General features: G+C 37.7%; 1 pseudogene; it reads left to right on the forward strand.

Moving 5' to 3' along the window:
* The first annotated feature begins 24,173 nt into the window (after positions 1-24,173).
* On the forward strand, positions 24,174-25,100 carry LOC131833135 (glyceraldehyde-3-phosphate dehydrogenase-like; annotated as a pseudogene).
* The last annotated feature ends 931 nt before the right edge of the window (positions 25,101-26,031 follow it).

The following is a 26,031-nucleotide window of genomic DNA, read 5'->3' on the forward strand; positions in this document are numbered from 1 at the left end:
GAGACAGACTTCAAATTTCCTCAAACTGTTACAAATTTCTACCTTAGAACTTGCTGCATCTGAAAGACTTTGGACCATTGTGCTTTCATTTTCATTTGTTAACATGTATCTTAATTTCTTTTTAATTTCCTCATTGACACAGTTTAGTAGCATGTTGTTTAGTTTCCACATGTCTTTTTACAGTTTTTTTTTCTTGTGATTGATTTCTAGTTTCATACTGTTGAGTTCAGAAAAGATGTTTTATATGACTTCAGTCTTCTTGGGCTTTATTTTCTGATTTTTTAAAATTCCTTGAGGTATAAGGTTAGAATGGTTATTTGAAATTTTTCTTGTTTTGAGACAGACTTCAAATTTCCTCAAACTGTTACAAATTTCTACCTTAGAACTTGCTGCATCTGAAAGACTTTGGACCATTGTGCTTTCATTTTCATTTGTTAACATGTATCTTAATTTCTTTTTAATTTCCTTATTGACACAGTTTAGTAGCATGTTGTTTAGTTTCCACATGTCTTTTTACAGTTTTTTTTTCTTGTGATTGATTTCTAGTTTCATACTGTTGAGTTCAGAAAAGATGTTTTATATGACTTCAGTCTTCTTGAGTTTATTGAAGTTTCTTTTGTGACCTAACATGTCATCTATCCTCAAGAATATCCCATGTGCACTTAAAAAGAATGTATATTCTTTTTTTTTTTTGGATAGAATGTTCTGTATATACCTATAAAGTCTGTCTGGTTTAATGTGTTGTTCAAAGACACTTTGTTATTGACTTTCTGCCTGGATAATCTAGCCATTGATTGTGGTGGGGTATTAAAATATCTTACTATTATTATATTACTGTCAATTTCTCCCCTTATGTCTATTAATATTTGCTTTATGTACTTCCGTATCACAATGTTGGATACACAGATATTTATAACTATTATATCCTCTTATTGGATTGATACTTTTGTTATTATATTATGTCTTTGTTTCTTGCTGTAGTCTCTGTTTTAAAGTCTATCTTGTCTGATATAAGTATTGCTATCTCGGGTTTTTTGTTTTTGTTTTTGTTTTTTTGCTTCCATTGGCATGAAATATATTTTTTTCATCCTCTCACTTTCAGTCTGTATGTATCTTTACCTCTGAAGTGAGTGTCTTGTAGGCAGCATAGAAATACATCTTTAAAAAAAAATCCTTTCCCTCACTCTGTGTCTTCTGATTAGAGCATTTAGACCATTTACATTTAAAGCAGTTATTGATAGATATTTACTAATTTCTTTTTTGAAATTGTTTTTTGTGCTACTTGTAGTGTATGTTCCTTTCTTCTCTCACCTACCTTCTTTGTGATTAATGACTTTTTATATTGTTATATGTAGACTTCTCATTATTTTTTGTGTATCCATCTTTAAGTTATGGATTTGTGGTTACCATTAGGTTCATATATAGCATCCAAAGCATATAGCAGTCTATATTATGTTGATGTTCACTTAAGTTAAAACACATTCTAAAATCACTTCTTATTTATTCTATCCTCCACATTTTATATATATGTTATCAAATTTTACATCTTTTTATGTATAATTTTCTTACTTCTAATGAAGGCCTTTTCTTCTCTGCTTAAAGAAGTTCTTTTAACATTCTTTTGAGGCCAGTTCAGTGGTTATAAACTCCTTTATTAATTTTTGTTTGTCTGGGAAACTCTTTAACTCCCCTTTAGTTCTAAATGATAAACTTGACATGTAGAGTATTCTTTTATTTTTTTAAGGATTTATTTATTTATTTGACAGACAGAGATCACAAGTGCAGAGAGGCAGGCGCAGGGAGAAGGAGGAAGCAGGCTCCCCACTGAGTAGAGAGCTGGATGAGGCTCATCCCAGGACCCTGAGATCATGACCCCAGCTTAAGGCAGAGGCTTTAACCCAGTGAGCCACCCAGGTGCCCCGAGTATTCTTGATCATAGGTAATTTTCCCTTCAGCTCTTTGGATATGTCATGCCATTTTTTCTGGCCTGCAATGTTTTTGATAAAAAATCAGCTGATAGCCCTATGGGGTTTTCCTTATATGTAACTTTTTGTTATCTCTTGCAGCTTTTAAAATCCCCTCTTTATCTTTAATCTTTGACATTTTAATAATTATTTTTCTTTGTGTGAACCTCCTTGGGTTCATCTTGTTTGACACTCTCTGTGATTCCTGATCCTGAATATCCTTTTCCTTCCCTAGGTTAGGAAATTCTTTTAGCTATTATTCCCTCAAATAAGTTTGCTGCCCTTATCTCTTTCTTCTCCTTCTTCTTCTTTGACCTCTATAATGTGAAGGCTTGTTCACTTGATGTTGTCTAAGAGATACCTTAATTCATCTCATTTATGTTTTCTTTCTTTGTGCTATTCAGTTAAGGTGCTTTCCATTACCCAGTCTTCCAGATTGCTAATCCCTTCTTCTGCTTCCATTAATCTACTGTTGATTCCATCTAGCGTATTTTTCATTTCAGTTATATATTCTTTAACTCTGGTTCTCTTTAAATGCTTTTTGCTTTGTTGAAGTTCTCAATGAGTTTTTCTAATCTTCTTTCCAATCTAGTGTGCATCTTTATGATCATTACATTAAACCCTTTATCAGACATACTATTTATCACTATTACTTTTAGTTTTTATCTGATTTTTTCTTATTCTTTTGTTTGGAGCATATTTCTCTGTCTCCTTACTTTGCTTAACATTCTGTGTTTCTTTCTATGAGTTAGGAGGAACAGTTACTTCTAAACTTGAAAATATGGTCTTGTTTGTCCCCTTTGTAGGCTATGTATGCCTGGTGACTTTGTCTGATAGCTGAAATTGTAGCTTCTGTGGGCTGAGAGTCTTAGGACACTCCATGCTGGGGCTGCCCTTGGGAGATAACCAGAGCTGTAGTGGCATGGGCCAAAGTGGTCCTGGAGTTCTTCATGAAGAGAATGCTCTGGCAGAAGAGCTGAAGCTGAAGTGAGTGCAAGCAAATGGGTTTCAACCCTCTCTGTAAAGAGGGTTGCCTGACAGTACAACTAAAACTAATGTGGGTGAGGGCTGGGGTGGTCCCTATGCTCTCAGTGTAGAGGGCACCCTGAATGTAGCTGAAACTGACATGGGTACAAGACTGGGTACCCCAGAGTGTTCAGCACAGTAGGTGCCCTGGGGGTAGTTGGAACCAAGCTGAGGTGTGGGTGTAAGGTCTTAGTGCTCCAAACAGGAATGCTCTGGCAGCACTGGAACCAAGGCAGGCCCAGGCTGAAGGTTCCCAGAGCACTCAGTGTGAGGAATACCCTGGTGGGGTAAAACTAAAGCAGACATGAGCCAGGAGGTCCCAGAGCACTCTTAGCCAGGGGTGTCCCAGCAAGCCATCTGGAGCCAAAGTGGTGTTGGGGCCAGGAGTGTTTTGGGTTGCAATGCATCTGTGTCACATTGGTGAGATGGCTGGAGCTAACTCACTTCTCTCTAAAGTGAGAGTTGACAGGGGGTGTTGCAATATGTACTGTGGTAAGGATGCCTTAGTGGGGTGGCTAGGGCTGCCTTGGTAGAATGGCTGGGGCTAGGCAAGGGGCCTGGGGTTCATGAAGCAATGGACTGGCCAGGGCACCCAGCACCTGCTTCCAGCCATGCTTTCAAGGTGGAGGGGGAACATAAACCATGACACTAACTAGACCTTCCAACACTGAGAGATTTCCAGTAGCTTCCCCACCATTTGGCAAGGTTCTAGGGCTGGTTCCTTTACATACTAGTTACCCTTTTAAACCTTGGCTTTTTATCTCTGCTGCAGGGCAGACAAATCTGCTCACAGTCCCTCAGTACTATTCCTCTCCACTGCAGATTGTAATGTATGGAGTGGAAGTTCCCCTCACTCTCTTATCTCTGTCTCTCCTGCCATTCTTATGCAGTCTCTCTATCTTTCGTTCTATTGTTCAGTCAGCCCTCAGTTATTCTTGAGGAGGAATTGCTCTATATATAAGTGTGAATTTGGTGTGTCTGTGGAGGAGACAAGTTTATGGTCTTTCTATGTCACCATCTTGGAACCCAGTGAAAAACTCTGCCTCTTGTATTTTCACACTCTTTTGTTATATGCACACACATTTAGGATTCTTATATTTTCTTGGAGAATTGATTCTTTATCATGATATAATGCTCCTATTTATCTCTCCATCTTTTCCTTCTTCTGATGTCCATTTTGCCTGCAATTAATACTGCTATTCTAGATTTCTTTTGACTGGTGTTGGTATGGTATATCTTTCTCTCATTCCTTTACTTTTAAAATATCAATCATTATACTTAAAGTATATTTTTACAGACAACATATAGTTGGATCACTTTCTTTTTAAATATCCTTCCTCACTACCCCATTCCTCCTCATCATCATTTTTCCTTCTTCTCCTCTTCTTTCCCTTTTCCTTCTCCTTCATTTCTTTTCTCCCTCTTCTTCTTCCCTTCATCATCCTGCTTTTTCCTTCTTCTCCTAAAAACTAAAGCATCTAATCTTCTCACTTTGGATTTAACCAGCAAGATATCAAGTAGAATAGAAAGAGATACGTATGTGGCAAGACTATGAAGTACCATATGGGGATAGGTAAAGTGAAAGCAAATGAAATATATTACCCAGATATTTACACTTGTGCCTGTATTGGTGGGCAAGTATAGTTGTTTTAAGGCAGTGGGTGAATTCGAATTGGTTTGACAAATAAGCTGGCTGTGACACAAATAGAATTTTAAATTTTGTCAACGTATCTGGGTGTATGCTCTCTAGATTGTCTCTTATTGGACTGTTATTCTTCTTAGAGTTCCAGCTTGCTCCCAAAGGGAAAAGAGTTCCAGCTTGCTTCCAAAGTTGAACCAAAGTGCTGGAGGTGGGATGAGGGCAGTGTCCTTCTAAGGCCCAGACAGGTGGTGTTGGCACTATTGTAAAAAATGATGCAACTCTAGGAGCAGGTGAATCTTAGAGTGCAGATTCAGAGCTACTGATGCAACTCTAGGAGCAGGTGAATCTTAGAGTGCAGATTCAGAGCTACTTAGAAACCTGTTTCTGTTAACTTTAAGAAGCTGGGTTTGATTTTATAATGAGTAACCCCTTATAGGAACCAGAGAACACTACTTCAATTCCATGTCTAAACTCTGGACCCCAAATAGGATTGTTATCCTTCAGAAATCATAGATATGGAAAAAATGTGCAAGCCTCTTATAGGAATGGGATTTGAACATAAGCATTGTTAGAGAATGATGGGTATGTTTTCTTTGTCTGTACCTCACTTGTTGAAGTCTTAATATGCTCTACTGAAGTGCATTTCATAGAATCATGAATCAAGAATCACAGATGTTCTCAACCTAAACCTAAACTGTCTCTTAGCATCGCCTGAGAAACTTTTTTAAAGTACCAATGCTGAAGATAATTTAATTGTTCTGGGGCATTGGTATTTTTTAAAGCTCTCAGGTGAACTAATGTATACCTAAAGGTGTCATCCACTACCTTATGCACTTAGAGATGTGTTCCCATGTTTCATTGGAATCTTAGCCCATTGTTTCTTGGTTTGCCCTTTGTGACAATGAAGAACAACTGGTCACTGATATCCTAGAATAGTGCTGCAAATGTTTGAAAATGTTTGCTTAGCTCTTCTCTGAGCTAAGCAAACCTAGTGCATTTTACCTTGCCTCTTAGAAGGCTTCCACTATTTTTCTAATTTTTTTGAGGAATCATTACAACTTTAAATGTCTTGAAAGGTGAAAAGTAGAAGTTTGGGCGGGGGGAGAGACTTTAATTATAATGACAAAATTTATTGCCATTCCTTACTCATTGTTCTCTTGTCAAAACCTTCTTACAGTATATTAACATTTTCTATTTCAGAAGCAATTATTGCCTATTGAACACCTATGATTGGTGTTCAGCTTACATGCCAATATAATTACATGTGTCTTAAATCTTATATTGTTGAGTTTCCTAGTTTTTTGGAGTCTTCTTTTGGGAAGACACTACCTATATATTTCATTAAACTTATTGGGATAAGAGAGGGCACTGGTGAACAATAAATTTTAAAGAAAGATTCTGTGAAAAGCCCATTTCTATCTTATTACTATAACATTTAGGTATATTGGATTCTTGCTTTAAATTCTGCCTGGAGCTTGTCAGATGAAGGAAAAGCAAGGGAGGAAAAAGTACCTTAAATATAAGCTATTGAGCAAAGAGTAAAATTTCCCCCAAAGCAGTGAACCATTTAATTTCTACCAGTGTTATCTAGGAAATAAATATCAGTAGAAGAAATTTAGAAATCAGAATAAGTCTACAGAGACTCCAAATATCTGGTTCAGGGAAATCAGAATAGAAATATGCCTCTCTATAGATTCTGGACACTAGTCCTTTATCTGATATGTCGTTTGCAAATATCTTCTCCCATTCTGTCAGTTGTCTTTTGATTTTGTTAACTGTTTCCTTTGCTGTGCAAAAGCTTTTGATCTTGATGAAATCCCAGTAGTTCATTTTTTCCCTTGCTTCCCTTGCCTTTTGCGTTGTTCCTAGGAAGATGTTGCTGCGGCAGAGGTCGAAGAGGTTGCTGCCCGTGTTCTCCTCAAGGATTTTGATGGATTCCTTTCGTACATTGAGGTCCTTCATCCATTTTGAGTCTATTTTTGTGTGTGGTGTAAGGAAATGGTCCAATTTCATTTTTCTGCATGTGGCTGTCCAATTTTCCCAGCACCATTTATTGAAAAGGCTGTCTTTTTTCCATTGGACATTCTTTCCTGCTTTGTCGAAGATTAGTTGACCATAGATTTGAGGGTCTATTTCTGGGCTCTCTATTCTGTTCCATTGATCTATGTGTCTGTTTTTGTGCCAGTACCATGCTGTCTTGATGATGACAGCTTTGTAATAGAGCTTGAAGTCCGGAATTGTGATGCCACCAACGTTGGCTTTCTTTTTCAATATCCCTTTGGCTATTCGAGGTCTTTTCTGGTTCCATATAAATTTTAGCATTATTTGTTCCATTTCTTTGAAAAAGATGGATGGTATTTTGATAGGGATTGCATTAAATGTGTAGATTGCTTTAGGTAGCATAGACATTTTCACAATATTTATTCTTCCAATCCAGGAGCATGGAACATTTTTCCATTTCTTTGTGTCTTCCTCAATTTCTTTCATGAGTACTTTATAGTTTTCTGAGTATAGATTCTGTGCCTCTTTGGTTAGGTTTATTCCTAGGTATATTATGGTTTTGGGTGCAATTGTAAATGGAATTGACTCCTTAATTTCTCTTTCTTCTGTCTTGCTGTTGGTGTAGAGAAATGCAACTGATTTCTGTGCATTGATTTTATATCCTGACACTTTACTGAATTCCTGTATAAGTTCTAGCAGTTTTGGAGTGGAGTCTTTTGGGTTTTCCACATATAGTATCATATCATCTGCGAAGAGTGATAATTTGACTTCTTCTTTGCCGATTGGGATGCCTTTAATTTCCTTTTGTTGTCTGATTGCTGAGGCTAGGACCTCTAGTACTATGTTGAATAGCAGTGGTGATAATGGACATTCCTGCCGTGTTCCTGACCTTAGTGGAAAAGCTTTCAGTTTTTCTCCATTGAGAATGATATTTGCGGTGGGTTTTTCATAGATGGCTTTGATGATATTGAGGTATGTGCCCTCTATCCCTACACTTTGAAGAGTTTTGATCAGGAAGGGATGCTGTACTCCTTACACCACACACAAAAATAGACTCAAAATGGATGAAGGACCTCAATGTGAGAAAGGAATCCATCAAAATCCTTGAGGAGAACACAGGCAGTGACCTCTTCGACCTCTGCCGCAGCAACATCTTCCTAGGAACAACGCCAAAGGCAAGGGAAGCAAGGGCAAAAATGAACTATTGGGATTTCATCAAGATCAAAAGCTTTTGCACAGCAAAGGAAACAGTTAACAAAATCAAAAGACAACTGACAGAATGGGAGAAGATATTTGCAAACGACATATCAGATAAAGGACTAGTGTCCAGAATCTATAAAGAACTTAGCAAACTCAACACCCAAAGAACAAATAATCCAATCAAGAAATGGGCAGAGGACATGAACAGACATTTCTGCAAAGAAGACATCCAGATGGCCAACAGACACATGAAAAAGTGCTCCATATCACTCGGCATCAGGGAAATACAAATCAAAACCACAATGAGATATCACCTCACACCAGTCAGAATGGCTAAAATCAACAAGTCATGAAATGACAGATGCTGGCGAGGATGCGGAGAAAGGGGAACCCTCCTACACTGTTGGTGGGAATGCAAGCTGGTGCAGCCACTCTGGAAAACAGCATGGAGGTTCCTCAAAATGTTGAAAATAGAACTGCCCTATGACCCAGCAATTGCACTATTGGGTATTTACCCTAAAGATACAAATGTAGTGATCCAAAGGGACACATGCACCCGAATGTTTATAGCAGCAATGTCCACAATAGCCAAACTATGGAAAGAACCTAGATGTCCATCAACAGATGAATGGATCAAGAAGATGTGGTATATATACACAATGGAATACTATGCAGCCATCAAAAGAAATGAAATCTTGCCATTTGCGACAACATGGATGGAACTAGAGCGTATCATGCTTAGCGAAATAAGTCAAGCAGAGAAAGACAACTATCATATGATCTCCCTGATAGGAGGAAGTGGTGATGCAACATGGAGGCTTAAGTGGGTAGAAGAAGAATAAATGAAACAAGATGGGATTGGGAGGGAGACAAACCATAAGTGACTCTTAATCTCACAAAACAAACTGAGGGTTGCCGGGGGGAGGGGGTTTGGGAGAAGGGGGTGGGATTATGGACATTGGGGAGGGTATGTGATTTGGTGAGTGCTGTGAAGTGTGTAAACCTGGTGATTCACAGACCTGTACCCCTGGGGATACAAATATATGTTTATAAAAAATAAAAAATTTAAAAAAAAAAAAAGAAAAGAAATATGCCTCTCAAAACAGGTTTCAATGATTTTTTTTCCTTTTATTTACAAATTAAACTTAGTTTGCCAAAAGATTGACAAGAATTCAAGATTCTTGAATCAAGTTTGACAGGAATTCAAAATCTATTCCAGATCAGCCCAGCACTGTATAAGCTTGGCAAATTTTGTATTATGAAGGGGTGAAAGAAAGTTATCCTAAAATAAAGAATGGGTAATATTTTAATATGTCAAGTAAATGATAGGACTTACTGTACTTGCTTATGTTGTGTTTTAAGGGAGAGGATAAATAAGCATTCACACATGTGAACATGAACATGTATATACTTAAAAATATATTTTTATTATTTTTCAAATAAACCCTAAAATAAAACTTTCAGAGACTGGCTAGGTTCTCTGGCAATATCTGATTGGATGGGGGTTAATATCTGATAAACACTCCTTCCTTCAAGAATGTGAACTGAGTTCACTTTAATGGTGGAACTCTAGTTAAAGACCCTCAAACTTTTGATTCTATAAGCCCAAGGCCCAGTTTCATCCTTTCTTAAGAGTTGTGTCTTCAATATTTAACATTTTTTGTAAAATCCCCAGTATTCTTACTGTAAATTCCTTTTTAACAGTGAAGCCTTCCTCATATTAGTTCTGTTATTAAAAAAAAAAAAAAGTCTTTACTTTTATAAGTAAATAAGCAATTATGGCAGTGGAGCTTAGGAAAAGAGCTTAAGAAGTCAGCTAGTTTGGCTTTATCACTATGGATGAAGAAACTGACAGAGACTGAGTCAATTGTCTAACATATAGAAGTAGAGTTATGAGATAAAAACTTAGTTTTTACCTCTTTTGAGTATTCCATTCTAGTTTCTGAGATTTACTTAAGTTATAATAAAGGCTCATGGATCTTAAGCCTCTTGATTTAGTAACCTGTCCACCAATTACACTTCTTTTCCTCATGCTAAATTTCATACTTTCCATATTTGTGGTATTTTTTATTACTTTCATTTTATGGCTGAAGGCAAAGGACCAAGGATGTTCACAAATGCTCTATCTGGCCAAAACCCTAAATTAAGCCATCTAGATTTTTATTTATAAACAAAATTTATATATTTATAAACAAAATTATTTGGCTAAGGAGAATCCAAAATAATAAAAAAATTAAATGATTCATTTATTGTGATTCAAATATTTATTAAATTCTTAACAGGTGCCAGGCACTCTTCTAGTTGCCAGAGGGTTTAATAGTAAACATAGAAAAATCTCTTCCCTCTTGAAGCTTCTATTCTAGTGGTGGGAAAGAAAAGATATATAAAACATACAATCTATTATGTTGGAATGAATACTAGGAAGAAAATACAGCAAAAAGGGAAGATAAACGTGTGTGGTGTTGTACTGTAATTTTAGAGAGGGTGGCCAAACTGATAGGATGACATTTCAATAAAATCCTGAAGGAGATAAAGGAGAGGGCTGTGTAAACGCCTGGAGAGAAACACTTCAGAAAGAGAACAGCACATGCAAAGGTCATGAGGCAAGGGCATATTTGGTTTATGTCAGAGACAATGAGGAGGCCAGTGGCTGATTCAGAATGAATAAGGGAGAAGTCATCGGACATGAGGTGAGAAAGATGACAGGGTCTTGAGAACACAGATTACACAGGACCATATATTCTCTTGACTTTGTCTCTTATTCTGATAGAAAACCGTTTGATTCTCTTGACTTTGTCTCTTACTCTGATAGAAAACCGTTTGGGAAATTTGAGAAGAGGAGGGATATAGTGCAATTTATGTTTTAAACTGCATCCCTGTGGCTGCTAAGGGTGGTATGAGGTTAGAAGCAGGAAGACAATTAAGAACTTCCGCAATAATACAGGGGAGAGATAATGATGGCAACGGAGGGGTGAGAAGTAGAAAGATTTTGGATATATATTTTAAGGTGGAGCTGACAGGATGTATTGATCAATTAGATGTGGATTATGTGAGACAAATAGGAATTAGAGACCCCAATGCTTTCCACCTGAACAACTCAAAAATAGAACTACTATTTACCAACCTTGTGATCCCACAGGCGATGTAAAAATAAATCTTGGAAATAAGGTGCCAGGGACGAAGGATATTCCAAGTGGAAGTTTCCTGAATGTCTAGTACATGCTTAGACATCCCAGGATGTGCCCTTTAAGCCTATGTCTGAGTGTAGGTATGTTTTTAATCCCAACTTCTGAAAGACATCATAGTCATCTGAAATTACTTATCAGGACATTGTTACCACATTTCTAGGCAAGGTGAATCACATGCTTGTTTTTTTTTTTTTTGAATTTTACTATATAGTCAAGTGACTCAGATACCATGAGACTTGCCCATTTTTCCTGATTGTCCTATCCAAGACTGATTTATGAGTGAAACTGATCCAATGTCAAATTTCTTGTAGCAGGGCCTGAATTGGGGTTGTTAAATGAAGTACCAAATACCATCTTGCTTAAAATGATTTTTGGATGATTAATAATTACATTTAAGATTAAAGTTTATTCCTCATTTTGATTTTGCCAAATACAGCAGAAAAGCATTTGACTAATGCTTTAACAGTTAACAGAAAACATAAGGGACCAGCAAAATTGATTTAAATTCAACATGTTCTCATTTTTGTGCCAACTTCAAGTACATCTGTGAAAGTGCAAATTTTCTTCCCAAGTTAAACTAATTTCAGATGAGAGATTTATCTTGTTTTACTCTACCCTAATAATGGACCATCTGCTCCATGACCTTGACTTTCTGAAAGTCCAAGAGAGCATAGTGCCATACACTAAGAGAAAAGGGGGGAGATAATTATTTCTATCCTATTAAAGATATTACCCATCTCCAAAAAATAGAAGCCATTTTCCTTCCTATTTCCTATGAACAATTCGTTCCTTAAAACCAACTGGTCAGTCTTTGCAGAATAGTCTTCTTCATGATTGCATATTCACTTAGCATTGGGACATGAGTAGGATCTAACATTTTCAATTTTTTTAAGTATAAAAACAAATTTGTCCTTTTCACTGAAGAAATAATGAGGACTTTTCTTTTTGTATTGCTGTTTGGAAAAAGGAATGCTTTCACATCTGAATTTCTTTTAACTAGATTCAATAATCCTAAAACCCTTTATTTGCTTTTTTTTTTTTTTTAATCATTCCTTCTTTTCTTCCTTACTTCCCTCTATAAGTACATTTTGAACATCTAGTATATAACAGGCATCTGCTATATACTGGCAATAAAAAATGAATAAATCAAGGTCCATCTTTAAGCAGTTTACATTAAAAAAATAAGTAAATATAAAATTGCCACCATTACCTCTCAGCATACTAATCCTCCTCTTAATTCATCTTGCTGCTTCCACTCCTGACTCCTATGATCTGTTCTGTACAGAGTGGCCAGATTACACTTGCAGGATTAGACCATGTCATTTCTGTGTCCAAACCTTTCTGTGGACTCTCATAATGCTTAAAATAAATCCCAAAGCCCTGACCATAGTAAGATCATAACCTGAAAGACTACATGATTTGGTTCAACTCTCTCCTTCTGCTCTCCCCATCATCACGTTGTTCAGGACACATTGACCTACTTGCTCTTAGAGCTCCCAAATGTGTTCTTGCCTCAGGGCCTTTGCAAGTGTTTCTGCCTGAAGTAATTTTCCACTGGTTTTTTTTTAATGATCCACTCGCATCAAATCTCTGCTCAAATGCCATTTTCTCAGAGTTCTTTTGAAATTCTCCATCCCTTCTATGGTAATGGGGAAGTCAGGGAAAGAATGTATGATGTTGTACCACTTTATTTTCCCTAGCATTTATCACTACTAGATGATGTATTTATTTCTTTATGATACAATCCACATCTCAGATTTTTTATATCAGGCAAGAAGGGATTTTTCTTGCTGTTTTCTTTACATTTGCATACCCAGCCTCTAGAAATGGGTCCAGCACACAGAAAGTACTCAATTAATACTAGTTAAATGATTTTACAAATTATGAAAGCATAGATGAGCAAGTAGAGTGATCAACAAGCTGGGGAACTCAGGGAAAGACTGACTGATATAATATGTGAATAGGGTATAAAAGATAACCAGGGATTTGACTGATAAGGAAAGGAGGAATAAGAATTTCATGAAAGGTAGGGTCCCAATAACATGATGAATTAAATTAACCCAGGGACTGGTATGCTTGGGAGAAATTAACTGCAGCATACCTAGAAGGTACAGGTATGGTAGTTGTTGATGTTAGAGGACTGAGTTAGAGCAGTGGAGGTTAAACATTGGGAAAAAAACAGGAGTGGTTCTAATGCCAGATGATGCCTTACTTTCTGCGCTTTCTCCTAAACTTAGTGGTGACAAGAATCTCTACAAAGAATTTGCATGCCATCTTAATGAGTTTATGATATTAAGTAGTTTCAAGGAATGAGCCCTTTCATCATTCTATTAAAATTATTCGTGAGCAGACTGGTGTACTCCACACAGGCTTGAGCTTCAGTCCTCTTTATCCTTTTATCTCTACCAACTCCAAGCACAGTGCCTGACACATGGTTGGGAACTCAGGAAATGAAAACTAGAGCAAGGAGTTTTAAATTTTTTATTTCAATTTTAAAGATTTTAAATAAATCAGGAGCACTATTTAGAGCATTTCTACAAAATTCTTAAGAAATCTTTATCCCTCTGAATTTTGAATCACTGTGAGTATTTAAAATGAGGCTATGTCTGGCTGATCTGAATGCCCATTTGTCATATTTAAAATGGTTTCATGTCACTGTCATCCTTTTGTGGCCAGGAGAGGTGCCACCTCCTCCAAAATATAGTGACATTTTGTTTATCGTCCTTGGACCTCTAACTGCCATCAGCACTATGACTTTGGTACAAGTCACTCTTCCTTCTTCTAACAACTTGGATTTACAAGTGTGCACTGAAGATAAAGGATTAATTAAAACATTTGTTCTGCTGCCTACCTGTATTTTAGAGTTCCTTAAGGATAGTAATAGCTGGGCATCTGGGTGGCTCAGTCAGTTAAGCATCTGCCTTCAGTTCCAGGGTCATGATCCCAGGGTCCTGGGATCAAGTCCCATGTTGCAGGGCTGTGGCAGGGGGCAGTTCCTGCTCAGCGGGGAGCCTGCTTCTCCCTCTCCCTCTGCTGCTCCCCCTGCTTGCTCACTCTTTCTCTGTCAAATAAATAAATAAATAAAATCTTAACAAGAAAGATGCTAATAGCTACTCATGCCTAACTATATTTCAAGCATCCATCACACTGTCTTTCACTTATTCTATTAAACATATATTTCTAAAGCCTATATAAGTCAGGCACTATTTAGCATGCTTTATATGGAACATGAGACAAGGAGCAAAAACACCCAAAACCCTTCCCTTTAGTGTCATATATACTAGTAGGTGTAGATAGGAAATAAGAAAATAAATGAAATACATGGCATGTAAGAAGTTGATAAATATTAAGAATAATAAAGCAGAGAAGAAATTTGGTGATGTGTGTTAAGGGGAAACTTGCAAGTTAATGTAGGGTGGCCTGAGCAGGGCTTCCAGAGAAGGCAGCATTTGTGTGTTTTGGGGGAACATAGAGTTGAGTTTGTCTCTAACCATTTTCAACTTCCTGGGCACAAATGGATATTTAAGAAGAGAATGCTCAAATATAGAAAGCAACAGTGGAGAAGACCTGAGGCGAGGGCATACCCAGGATACTCTAGAACAGTAAGGAGGATAGTGAAAAGAAATAGGGTCAGACAGACCTGGGCATCCAGAAGTAGAGCACCTTATAGGTAGTGTAAGGATATTGTCTTTTATTCCAGTATGTATAGGAGAATTTTTTTTTAATATTTTATTTATTTATTTGAGAGAGAAGTAAGAGAGAGAGCGAGAGAGCGCACAAGCTGGGAGAGAGGCAGAGGAAGAGAGAGAAGCGGGCTCCCTGCTGAGCAGGGAGCCCAACATGGGGCTTGATTTTGGGACCCAGAGATCATGACCTGAACAGAAGGCAGATGCTTAACTGACTGAGTTACCCAGGTTCCTGGATGATGGAAAATTCTGAGCATAGGAGTAATATGACTTGATAGAGGGGATCACTCGGACTTCTTTGCGGAGAATAGAGTATGTGGGTCAGGTAGGATGTACTTTACAATGTGTTGATGAAAGTTGATCAAACCAGGAGATCTTCATTGAAATTACTAAAATGAGTGCGAGAACCTTTGTTATTGGCTTCTGAGTTCCAGAAAGCTCTTAAATTTAGATTTGAACACTGAATTGTCTGCTTCTTTTGAATCACCAGAGCCTTGAACCTATCCTGAGAACTGAGTTGTGGTACAAGTTTTACCTCATATGGGTAAGACATTTTCACTTTAATTTTTTTTTTTTTTTCATTTGAGTGAGGGTAAGGCACCTTAGGTCAGCAAATCAAAATGTACCAATTGTAAAATATCTCTTCTTATAAAAACAGATGGCTTTGGGGGACACCTGGGTGGCACTGTCATTTAAGTGTCTGATGTTGAGTCAGGTCATGTTCTCAGGCTCCTAGAATCAATCTCCATTTCTGTCTCCCTGTTCAGCTGGAATCTGCTTGTCTCCTCCATCTCCTTCTGCGTTTCCTCCTCCTTGTGCTCTCTCTTTCAAATAAATAGATAAAATATTTAAAACAAAAACAAAAAACTAGATGGTTGTGTTATTTAAAAAAAGAATGATTTTAGGAAAATATCAAATTGTGAATGAGAAAATGTCTGGAGATAACATAATGCCAGGGTTGGGTTTATTTAAAATTATGAAACTGTCAGAAGTATGCCTGGTGCTCCTATACCCTCTTTTTTCATACTCCTCCCTCCTCTAATTAGCCCCATGGCTGCTAAGGGGTCACACATCAGGATATTTCCATCTTCGTCACTCATATATAAACGCACATATTACAACCCATTCTTCTCTACACCTCTGTTCTGCTAGATGCCTGAGTTGAGATGATTTTCTCATGAGATATGGCTAAGGGAAGATAACTATGTTACCTCTCTCAAATAATGTCATTCCTTAATCTAGTTAAAATGACTAGTATAAATTTGAGGAGGTTAAGCACAGTTTGATTTAGAAAACTCACTGGTACCTTTCAAACCACCCAGAACTGAAATGCTCACTCAGACCAAAATGAATGACCATTACTATCTGGGCATATTGTGCAACCTGGGAATATTGTTTAAAAACAATATTGTTTTTAAACATAGAATTTATTATTATTCAAGTATGGTAAGGCCAATACATCAGAGAAAAATTGCTCTTAAAAAATAGTCTGTTAAATTGAAAGATCCCAAGAGGACAGAGCACATACCGTGCCATAGAGGGCTGTGTGAGGAAGCACCAGGGTCATATAGGGGGCAGAGGGAGTAGGGGAAAACATGGGTAATAATCTTAATTGTGGTTTCCGTAGTAAGAAACGGGTGAGGCAGAGTAAGTAGGTTTAGGATTGGCTAGTTTGGATAATTGCAGCGGGCTTTAGGGTATAGAGCAGCTAGCCCTCAGGTGACTGGGGCACATGGATAGTGGCCTGGAGTGGGAGAGCCTTGTGAAAGCCCCATAAAGGAGGTGGCAGGTGTGGACTTTCAGTTAGTTGGTTTGCATATGAAAAGATGTTTTCTCAGGCAAGTGGTACATTATCTCTAAGCACTGGCTGTCCAAGGGAGAGGCAGTCTCTCTGGGGTCTGCAAGGGCCCAGAAGTCAAAGAATCGGAGATAACATGGTTCATACACATATTGAGAGATATGCCCTGTTTCTGGAAGAGTTCTTGTTTCTGGGTAGTGACACATATCCCAACAGAAGAAGCACAAAATGGATCTTCCCTGAGTGTGGTGAACTACAATAAGCAAAGTAGTTGTACTAGTGAGATTTTAAATTTCTCTCTATAGATGAGAGGTTTTAAGAGATTTCAGTTTATAACTATAATACCGTGGAATACCAGGCTGCAAACCCCTTTACTTGGAATAAAATCCTTGAAAAGATCTTTGGCCTGGGTGTGATGCTAGGCAAGTTGTATTGTCCACAATAAAGATCCAAGTAATGTCCAAATCATATATTTGCCCCCCAAAGCTGTGTGTTTTCTAAAATTCTCTTCATATAGAAAAAAAAAAATCATTGCAGATCATTCTTTAATTACACCAAAGTGCCCTTTTAAAACGTGCCAGAAGACCATACTGCAATTGCTTTTTAAGTCCTCTTTTTTCTCTTTGCTACAGTGTGTGCTGTTGCTTTATTTCTCTGAACAATATCCAGGCAGCTTCAAGAGAAAATCCATTGATGCCCTTAAATTTGCATTTTATAGCAGTTTTCTCAGTTTTTCAACATGGTATGGGGAAACACATTATGACAACTCCCATGCACCCTTCAAAAACACACTGTGATGGAAGGTAAGAGAGATCTGTGGAGAATTTGGATTCACTTTAAAAAATCACCTGTGGGACCTGCCAGATTGCTACTATCTATCCCAAACATGGTGCTCATTAAGAAACCCCAATGGCTCATGATTTATTGATTGGAGACCAAATATCCTGGTCTCCTATCCTATTTGAATAGGCTTTTAAATATCCTTTCCTATATCCTGTCAGTGCATTATGCTTCAGACACATATGCATAACTTAATCTATATAAAAATTTGTCTGTTCTACTTTCTATCTCATTTCTTAGATTGTTATATAAAAAGATTATGTAGCTGGATTCTATTTAAACAATGGAATTTTTATTAACAAGATATTATCAGTCATGTTAAATACTCAAAGTGATTTTCAAATAGATGTTATTCCAAATATAGGCTTTACAAATTTGAGTGATTTGTGGAAATGCTTTCTGGATGTAAGGATTAGAATATTCACATGGATTAAGCTGCAGATATTTTTTTTCCAAAACAGGTTTTCTTTTAATTTGAAGGGAGGGAAAAAAACCCAAAGTATCAGAATTTTTGGTTTTCTTCTCTACCTCCCCAGATGTAGAGGACATTTAATAGTTTTTGCTATACCTAAATCCAAAAACATGTCAGGATTCTGTGTCAGCATGAGGTATGAAAAATAAACAGACCAACCCCTGGTTTCCAAACAATTAAGAAGATTGAAACTAAAATGATTCTCAATGCAAGCAATAAGCTGAATATAAGTAGAACAAACAAACAAACAAAAAAAGATAAAAACAGATGGGCAGATAATGTGATATAAACAACAAACAACTGGGCATTTTTAAAAATTTTCCAAGTTGAAAAAGCTAAACATAGACAAGTTGGTGGAACAACCAAAAAATAAACAAACAAAAACACAAAAAACAAAGAAACAAACAAGAAAAAAAACCCTGGAAATATGATGAGGGTGTGAAAGCATCTAGGAGTCACTCATTCGTTTATTCAACTTTGAACCTTCATTTGAAAAATTATTACTGATGCCTTGCCTCTATTGTGTTAGGCATTAAAGAAACAATGGCAAACAAGCCAATATTTACTTCATTGTTTCCTAAACATTCCTTTAGGAAAACAAACCCCAAATGAATTGTAAAATAGGAGGGCAAGAGTTAAACTTCTTTGGGGGAATGTAACCAAAGGATCAAAGAATAAAGGCCTGTTTCCTAAAGCAATAGTGTTCAGCAAAGATGTAAGGAATTCATCAGCATTAGAAAGGAGAGTGGGCAGATGTAGCAAGATAGTGGTGGTCACAGTAGGAATGGATGTAATGGAGTAGTTTTGGAAAAGTCTTCAGATAGAAGAAATCATAGGAACATAAACTATGAGGTGGGAAAGAGAATAGCACATCTTAAGAACTGAATGCCAGTCAATACTTCTAGATAAGAGAGTGAAACTATGATGAGCAAAAGTCTAGACCAGGCAGAATTTTAAAGATCTCAGCCAGAAATCTCAATTTTATGGTAAAAGAAATGAGAAGTCTTTGATGGGTTTTAAGGAGGAACTTATAAGTATTGAATAATATATTGAAAAACCAACAAAAAAATATGATAACTATAGTGGAGGGTAGGTTGTAAGACAGTGATAAATAAGCATAAGTAAGTATCAGCCTATTTCATTAAATCATATAAGAGATGATGGTTTCTTGAACTAGGCTTTTGGAAGTAGTTCCAGAACTATAGAAATAGAGGAAATGAAAATCATGATATTTGGAAATTGGTAACACATAAGTAGTAGAAAATGGGAAAAAGCAGGAAAGATTCTTATGTTTTCAGATTGAGCAAACACGTGGCTTTGTGTTATCGAGGAAGGAAATGCTGGAGGAAGAATAATTGATAGAAAAATTCATGAGTTCAGCTCTGAACATGTTCAGTGAAGTACTTTTGTGACAGCTCTGTGTTGTGACTTGCAACCTGTTAGGTATGTATCAGATAAAGAGTACAAATGAAGAGAGGTCTGAGCTTCTGTCAGTCAGCATGGACATGTCACAGCAAAATTTTAGGGAATTAGAACAAGTTTTTTTTTTTTTTTTTTTTTTTTTTTTTTTTTTTTTTTTTTTAAGATTTTATTTATTTGACAGAGAGAGAGAAATCACAAGTAGGCAGAGAGGCAGGCAGAGAGGCAGGCAGAGAGAGGGGAGAAAGCAGGTTTCCTGCGGAGCAGAGGGCTCAACGTGGGGCTTGATCCCAGGACCTTGGGATCATGACCTGAGCTAAAGGCAGAGGCTTTAACCCACTGAGCCACCCAGGTGCCCCTAGAACAAGTTTTATTCTTTGTTTTTGCTACCTGCCCATTGCAGGCCAAGAAGGGAGCTTTTTCATATTATTCAGTTAGACACCCAAGATGACTAAAGCCTTATTTTGTGATGATGCTACCGTATCTATTGGGGGCTTCCATGTTCATCATGGTAGGGCAAGGAAGTATGTAGAAGGTATATCAGCTCAGAAAGAGTCTGTCTTGAAGTGACACTTGTTGCTTCCATTTATACTCCATCAGCCAAGGTAAGTTATTTTACCTCTGCTGAATTCTAGAGGGAGTTAAGTGTAGTTTCAAATTATTATCTAGGAAAAGAAAGAGATCCAGAAATACTGTGAGTAATGACTACCACCCGATTCAGCATATCATTTTAGGTGATTTTAACATATGGCCCAGCTAATAGATATTTGTCATTTATTGTGGTCCAACTTTCTCTCTATATTTTGGTAATTTTTTACATTATTAATTGTTCTTTCCAAGGCAGAGGATGGAATAATTATATTCCAGACTTTCTTATAGTTTTAGATAAAGGCACTGACTTCAGTTTTTCCAATTATTTGGACTCACTTGACATTTACATTAGAAATCTAGTATTATGAAAAAGTGACCATGAAAAGAGGAATATACACTCTGGCACATGTAATGGCAGGGACTTTGGTTTTTTTCTGATGCTTGGAGGAAGGAAGGGAGTGGAATATCAGGCATCTAATCCTAAGGGCAATCAGTTCCAAGTAGCATGGCCATGATATCTTCTTCAGAACAGATGGTGTGATGTCATTGTTCCTGTGTCTTCAGAATCTTGTCCTCTGTCCCTTCTCTAAGTTATCTGAGCTCCATAATATCCCTTTAAACACTAATTTTCTCCTTATGTCAGAATATTTTCTAATGTTTGCAATTAATAATCCTGACCAATATGGCATTTGGTGCCAGGAAAGGCAACAAGCCATCAAAGAAATAAAAATTTGTAAATGGGTTGTTTATGCTGGTTGGGTTTGAAAGCACTGAAGACATAGTATAGAACTAGCAACTCTGGTAGTTAATGGCACAGCATATGAAAGAGTTACTTAAATTATCCTCTAGAATGAAATGGCTATTGAAGACAAGATCTTTAAAAAAACAGGTAGCTCTTGGTATAGAATGAGTAGGAAAGATGGGATCTTAAGGAAGAAAAGGAAGGCTACTGCTTCTAGATATATAGGAGAGCTAAGCAACAGAAACTCATAAGATCCAAGTCCTAAGTTCTTGGCTCAGGAGAGAGTAGGAGAATTGGAGACTTTCTGTGTCTGTGTCAAAAGTATTTGTTGCAACCACAGGACTGACATAGCCAAGAATAAAACATCCTATCTGATGCTCTGGGTTGCTGAATTTCAGATTAGGTTGAATTCATGTCTTTGTCAGATTTCTTAGTAACAGCATATTGAATGGAAAAGAGTAGAACACCAGTTAAAAAGGAGGCCTTTAGGAGAGCCCCTAAATACACTAATCTCCTGGAGTGTCTTTACAACAAAACAGAATCTCTGTCCCAATTCAGGCCTCACCTCAAGATCCCTTAGATAGCAGTGTCTGGGTGGCTCAGTGGGTTAAAGCCTCTGCCTTCAGCTCAGGTTATGATCCCAGAGTCCTGGTATCAAGCCCCACATCCGGCTCTCTTCTCAACAAGGAGCCTGCTTCCCCTCTCTCTGCCTGCCTCTCTGCCTACTTGTGATCTCTGTCTGTCAAATAAATAAATAAAATCTTGGTGGGGGAATAAAAAGATCCCTTAGATAAGTACCGTGCAAGGGGAGCCAATTTTTTCATGCTCCTACCTATTGCTCTTTAGTTCCTAAGGTCAACAGCTAGAATCAGTCAGAAACTGTAATTTCTCTCTCAGTTCCTTCACTGAAATTTACACATAAGGTTGGCCTATGCTAAATTAGGTAAAGATGCAATAAAATACCTTAAGTTAATAAAGTAGAAGGTAAATCCAAAAAACTATGAAAATTTTTGTAGTAAATATATCATAGGTGATTCTAACTCCTAAAGATTTCCTGATGGAACCCACAAAACCTCAATACAGCTATTAATTGAAATAATTGGGAAGGAGAGACTCAATGTTATTTAAAACATAATGATAATTTTTCTTGGTAGAACTTTGAGGACCTTTGTGGTGTGGTCCTACTGTGTTTTGTGTTTTACTGTGTTTGAAATGAGTTCCCTGATTCCAGTGGAGTTTATATGATCATTGGATAAGGGGATTAAATAAACTAATATATGTAAAAGTACCTTGCACATAGTAAGCAGTCAATAGATCCAGGCTATTGCTACTCTTCTCCTAAGAGACTTGCACGATTTAGGAGGCCAACTCTATACTAAAGGAGGAGAAATTCCTAGACATTTCATTAAGAATTGGATACTAATTCCAGGTTGACTCTGCTGGCTAAAACTAAACCATTTCTGCAATTCAGTAACAATGCTAGGGTTATTGAATGTCAGGTAATTAATAGTTATCTTAGTCAACTCTGCTCAGGCTGTTGTAAGAAAGTACCAAAGACTGGGTAGCTTAAACAAGAAGAGATTTGTTTTGGGGCATCTGGGTAGCTCAGTCAGTTAAGTGTCTGCCATCAGCTTCCACCATGATTTCAGCATCCTGGGATGGAACCCCATGTCAGGCTCATTGCTGAGCAGGAAGCTTGCTTCTTCCTCTACCTCTGGACCTTCTGCTGCTCTCTCTCTCTCCCCCTCTCAAATCAATAAATAAAATATTTTTTAAAAATAAGAAGAGATTTACTTCTCATGGTTCTGAAGACCATGATATCTAAGATCAAGGTGCCAGCAGATTCAAGCCACTTTCATGACCTAATCTAGACCTAATTATTTCCCAAATATCCCACCTCCAAATACCATTACATTGGGGTGGAGGATACATTCAGTCCATAACAATGCATATTCACTGTAAGTGTACTCAAAGTAGGCCCAGTGGGTTTATAGAAACATCTTGTGGCTATTTCTTTAGTTCCTACTGATACTCGAAATGATTATAATCAGTAACTGGAATGATTCACAGACTGGGGTCATAACCCATACACCAAACTCTATTATAATTGCCTAAGTAGATGTTCCTGGGCCTTTTCTGTGCCTTTAAAATAAAAAATGAAAAAATAAAAATAAAAATGAAAGTTGTTCTCCTTTATCACTTGGAATAATAAGGATTCATACTCCCAGTGGTTGGTGGTTATGCCTTTCCCTTCTTCATTCAGTTAGCTTGTATCACCTGCACAGTAAGAAACAGGCCTTGGAAAATAACACTAGACTTTCCTTCATTTAAATACATGTTACCTGTAGTCTCAACTACTATTCTGGATTCAGTTTTATTTCGAGAAGAAATCATACCAGCTTTGGAATAGCACCTGGAATGCAGTTATTGACATGGTCAAAGCATTTTTCTATACTAACAACCAGACAAAAGCAAAAATTATTTGCTTTCACCTGGTAAAAAAACAACAGTAGACTTCTACGCACTTATTTCAAAATTATAATATAGGATTCTGTGCCATAATTTATGCTAGAGGGACCTTGATTTCACAATGCCAGCATCATCCAGTTTTGGTATATTAATAATTTCATGAGGAAAGAAATTATAAAACAAGGATGCTAGATTTTTTTGGTAAGACATGTAGGCATGCTGAAGTTTGGAGAGTAAGTACCATGAAAATACAATGGTCTGCCACCTTTGGAGTTTCTGAATAGTCTGTGGTAAATAGTACATGGTAAGATATACTATTCAAAGCAAAAGGCTAGTTTCTGTGCTTTGCCCCACAAATCCCTAAGAAAGAGCTACAATGGGTTTCTTTGGATATTGGAGAAAATTATCACCACTTTTAAGTTGGATACTCTGATTATTTGCCAGGTGACTCAAAAGGATATCATTCTTTAAGGGAGCCTCAGCAAAAAAAAGGACTTTTCGGCTGGACCAGATCCCATGAAACAGCCTTCCAATGGGCGTTATGACAGCTAATCCAATTGTGCCCAAAGTATTTGTGGCAGGAGACACAGTACAAAGTTTGTAAAAGAGAATGATAGTACAGGTTTCTAAGGTTTTAGAAGAAAGCTGTGACCACTCTGCAAGTAGCTGTTCTCCTTTTGATTGAAAGTTTCTGTTTTCCTAGTAGAAGCAAGATCATGATAGGCATTGAACACCTGAAAAGAGAGCAACAAATAACTTGATCTTACATTCATTAACTTGGTGTTATCTATTAGTTCAAGCTACATAACTGGTTATATCCAGCAAAAATCTATCAATTAGGAATTGTGTGTATAGTTTTGATTAAGCAGATCCTGAGGCACAAATAAGTTGCATGAGCAGATATTTTCATCAAAAATAAACAAATCTGAACAGTAGTTAAAGTGGTAATAAGAGTTTTAAATCACTCATGCACTATTACAATAGAGAAAAAGATGGTACAGGGTAAATCAAGCTCATCTTCAATTTTTACAAAGGTGATTGGGCATTTAAAGGGAGAATGACAGGCTCTCTCTTCCTCCCTGTTTGATGGATAGCACATCTTCTGGTGCAGTGCCAGCTGTGTCCCTGAGATACAATGGTGAAGGTTGGAATAAACAGATTTGCCCATATTGGGTGCCTGGTCACCAGGGCTGCTTTTAACTCAAGCAAAGTATATATTGTTGTTATCAATGACCCCTTAATTGACCTCAACTGTATAGTCTACATCTTCTAGTATGATTCCATGTATGGCAAATTCCATGGTCCAGTCAAGGCTGAGAATAGGAAACTTGTCATGAATGAAAATCCCATCTCCATATTCCAGGAGAGAGATCCCACCAACATCAAATGGAATGATGCTGAGTGTATTGTGGAGTCCACTGGGGTCTTCATAATCATGGATAAGGGTAGATCCAAGAGGGTCATCATCTCTACCCCTTCTACTGATAACCCCATGATTGTGATAGGTATGAGTCATGAGAAGTGTGACAACCCCCTCAAGACTGTTAGCAATGCCTCCTGCACCACCAACTGCTTGGCCCCTCTGGCCAAGGACGTCCATGACAACTTTGGTATCATGGAGCGAATCATGACCATCGTCCATGCCATCACTGCTCCCAGAAAAGAGTGGATAGCCCCTCTGGAAAGCCATGGCATGGCTGCCCAGAGCATCATCCCTGCTTCTGGTGCCGCCAAGACTAAATGGGAAGCTCACTGGCATGGACTTCTGTGTCCTCATGCCAATGTGTTAGTTGTGAATTGGACTACCACCTAGGGAAAGCTATCAAATATGATAACATCAAGAAGGTGGTAAAGCAGGCATCAGAGGGCCTCCTCAAGGGCATCCTGGGCTACACTGAGACCAGGTTGTCTCCTACAACTTTAACAATGACACTCAGTCTTCCACTTTCAATCCTGGGCCTGGCATGTCTCTCAAAGACCACTCTGTCAAGCTCATTTCCTGGTATGACAGTGAATTTGCTACAGCAACTAGGTGATAGATCTAATGGCCTGTAAGGAGTAAGAGTCCCCTGGACCACCAACCCCAGTGACAGCAAGAGGAAGAGAGGGGTCCTCAGCTGCATCGAAGTCCTTACCACAGCTCATCCCCCAGCACACAGAGAATCTCCAGACCTCTGCACAGTTTCTGTCCCTCGAGAAGGGGAGGAGCTTGGAGACCCCAACTTTTTATGTACCATCAATAAAGTATATTGTACCCAGTGAAAGAAGGAAGGAAGGAATAAAGGAAGGTAGGAAGGAAGGAAAAGAAAGGAGGAGGTAGAAGAAGAAAGGGGGCTTGTACAGAACCAGAGAAATGAAAAATTATAAAGAGTTGGCCAATGTAAATATAATTAGGCCAGCTGTGTTTGTTAGCTATCAATAATTGAAGTAGGTCCTTCCTACCACAGTGTCTGGGAGAGAGGACACTATCCCTTCTAATGATACTATTGATACTTCTATACTACTATTGATACTTCTAATGATACTATTTCAAAGGAATGATTTTAAGGTATTTGAGAAGACAATCCTGAGTTGTAAGAGATACATAGAATAAGAATTTATGATGGAAAGCCTTTATGTAAATGATCTAAGAAAGGAAGGTCAGAGGCCTACCTGATAAGGTACCAGCTAGAAAGAAAACGGTAAAAACTCTTTTGGCAACCTGGAGGTTTCTTTCAGGCAGCCACTTTAAGGGGGTTAGGGTCATCCTAGGGATGCAGCCTTGAGTTGTTAGAAATTATGCTGTGGCTTGTTCAAGTCTTTTAATGTGGGATATGTATCTCTGTGTATGTAAGGGGTGGGCAAAATAATTTGTGCTGAGAGTGTGAAGTCTTTGGCACTGAAGTTGAGGGCTGAGAGCACTCAACTGGAGTTTGGTCAAGGAGAGAACTTTTGTCACTTCATACTCCCTGTGTCCTAATGTTTTTCTATGCAATTCCTCTGTTAACTCACAT

Source organism: Mustela lutreola, chromosome 6 (assembly GCF_030435805.1).
Source record: "Mustela lutreola isolate mMusLut2 chromosome 6, mMusLut2.pri, whole genome shotgun sequence".
NCBI lineage: Eukaryota > Metazoa > Chordata > Mammalia > Carnivora > Mustelidae > Mustela > Mustela lutreola.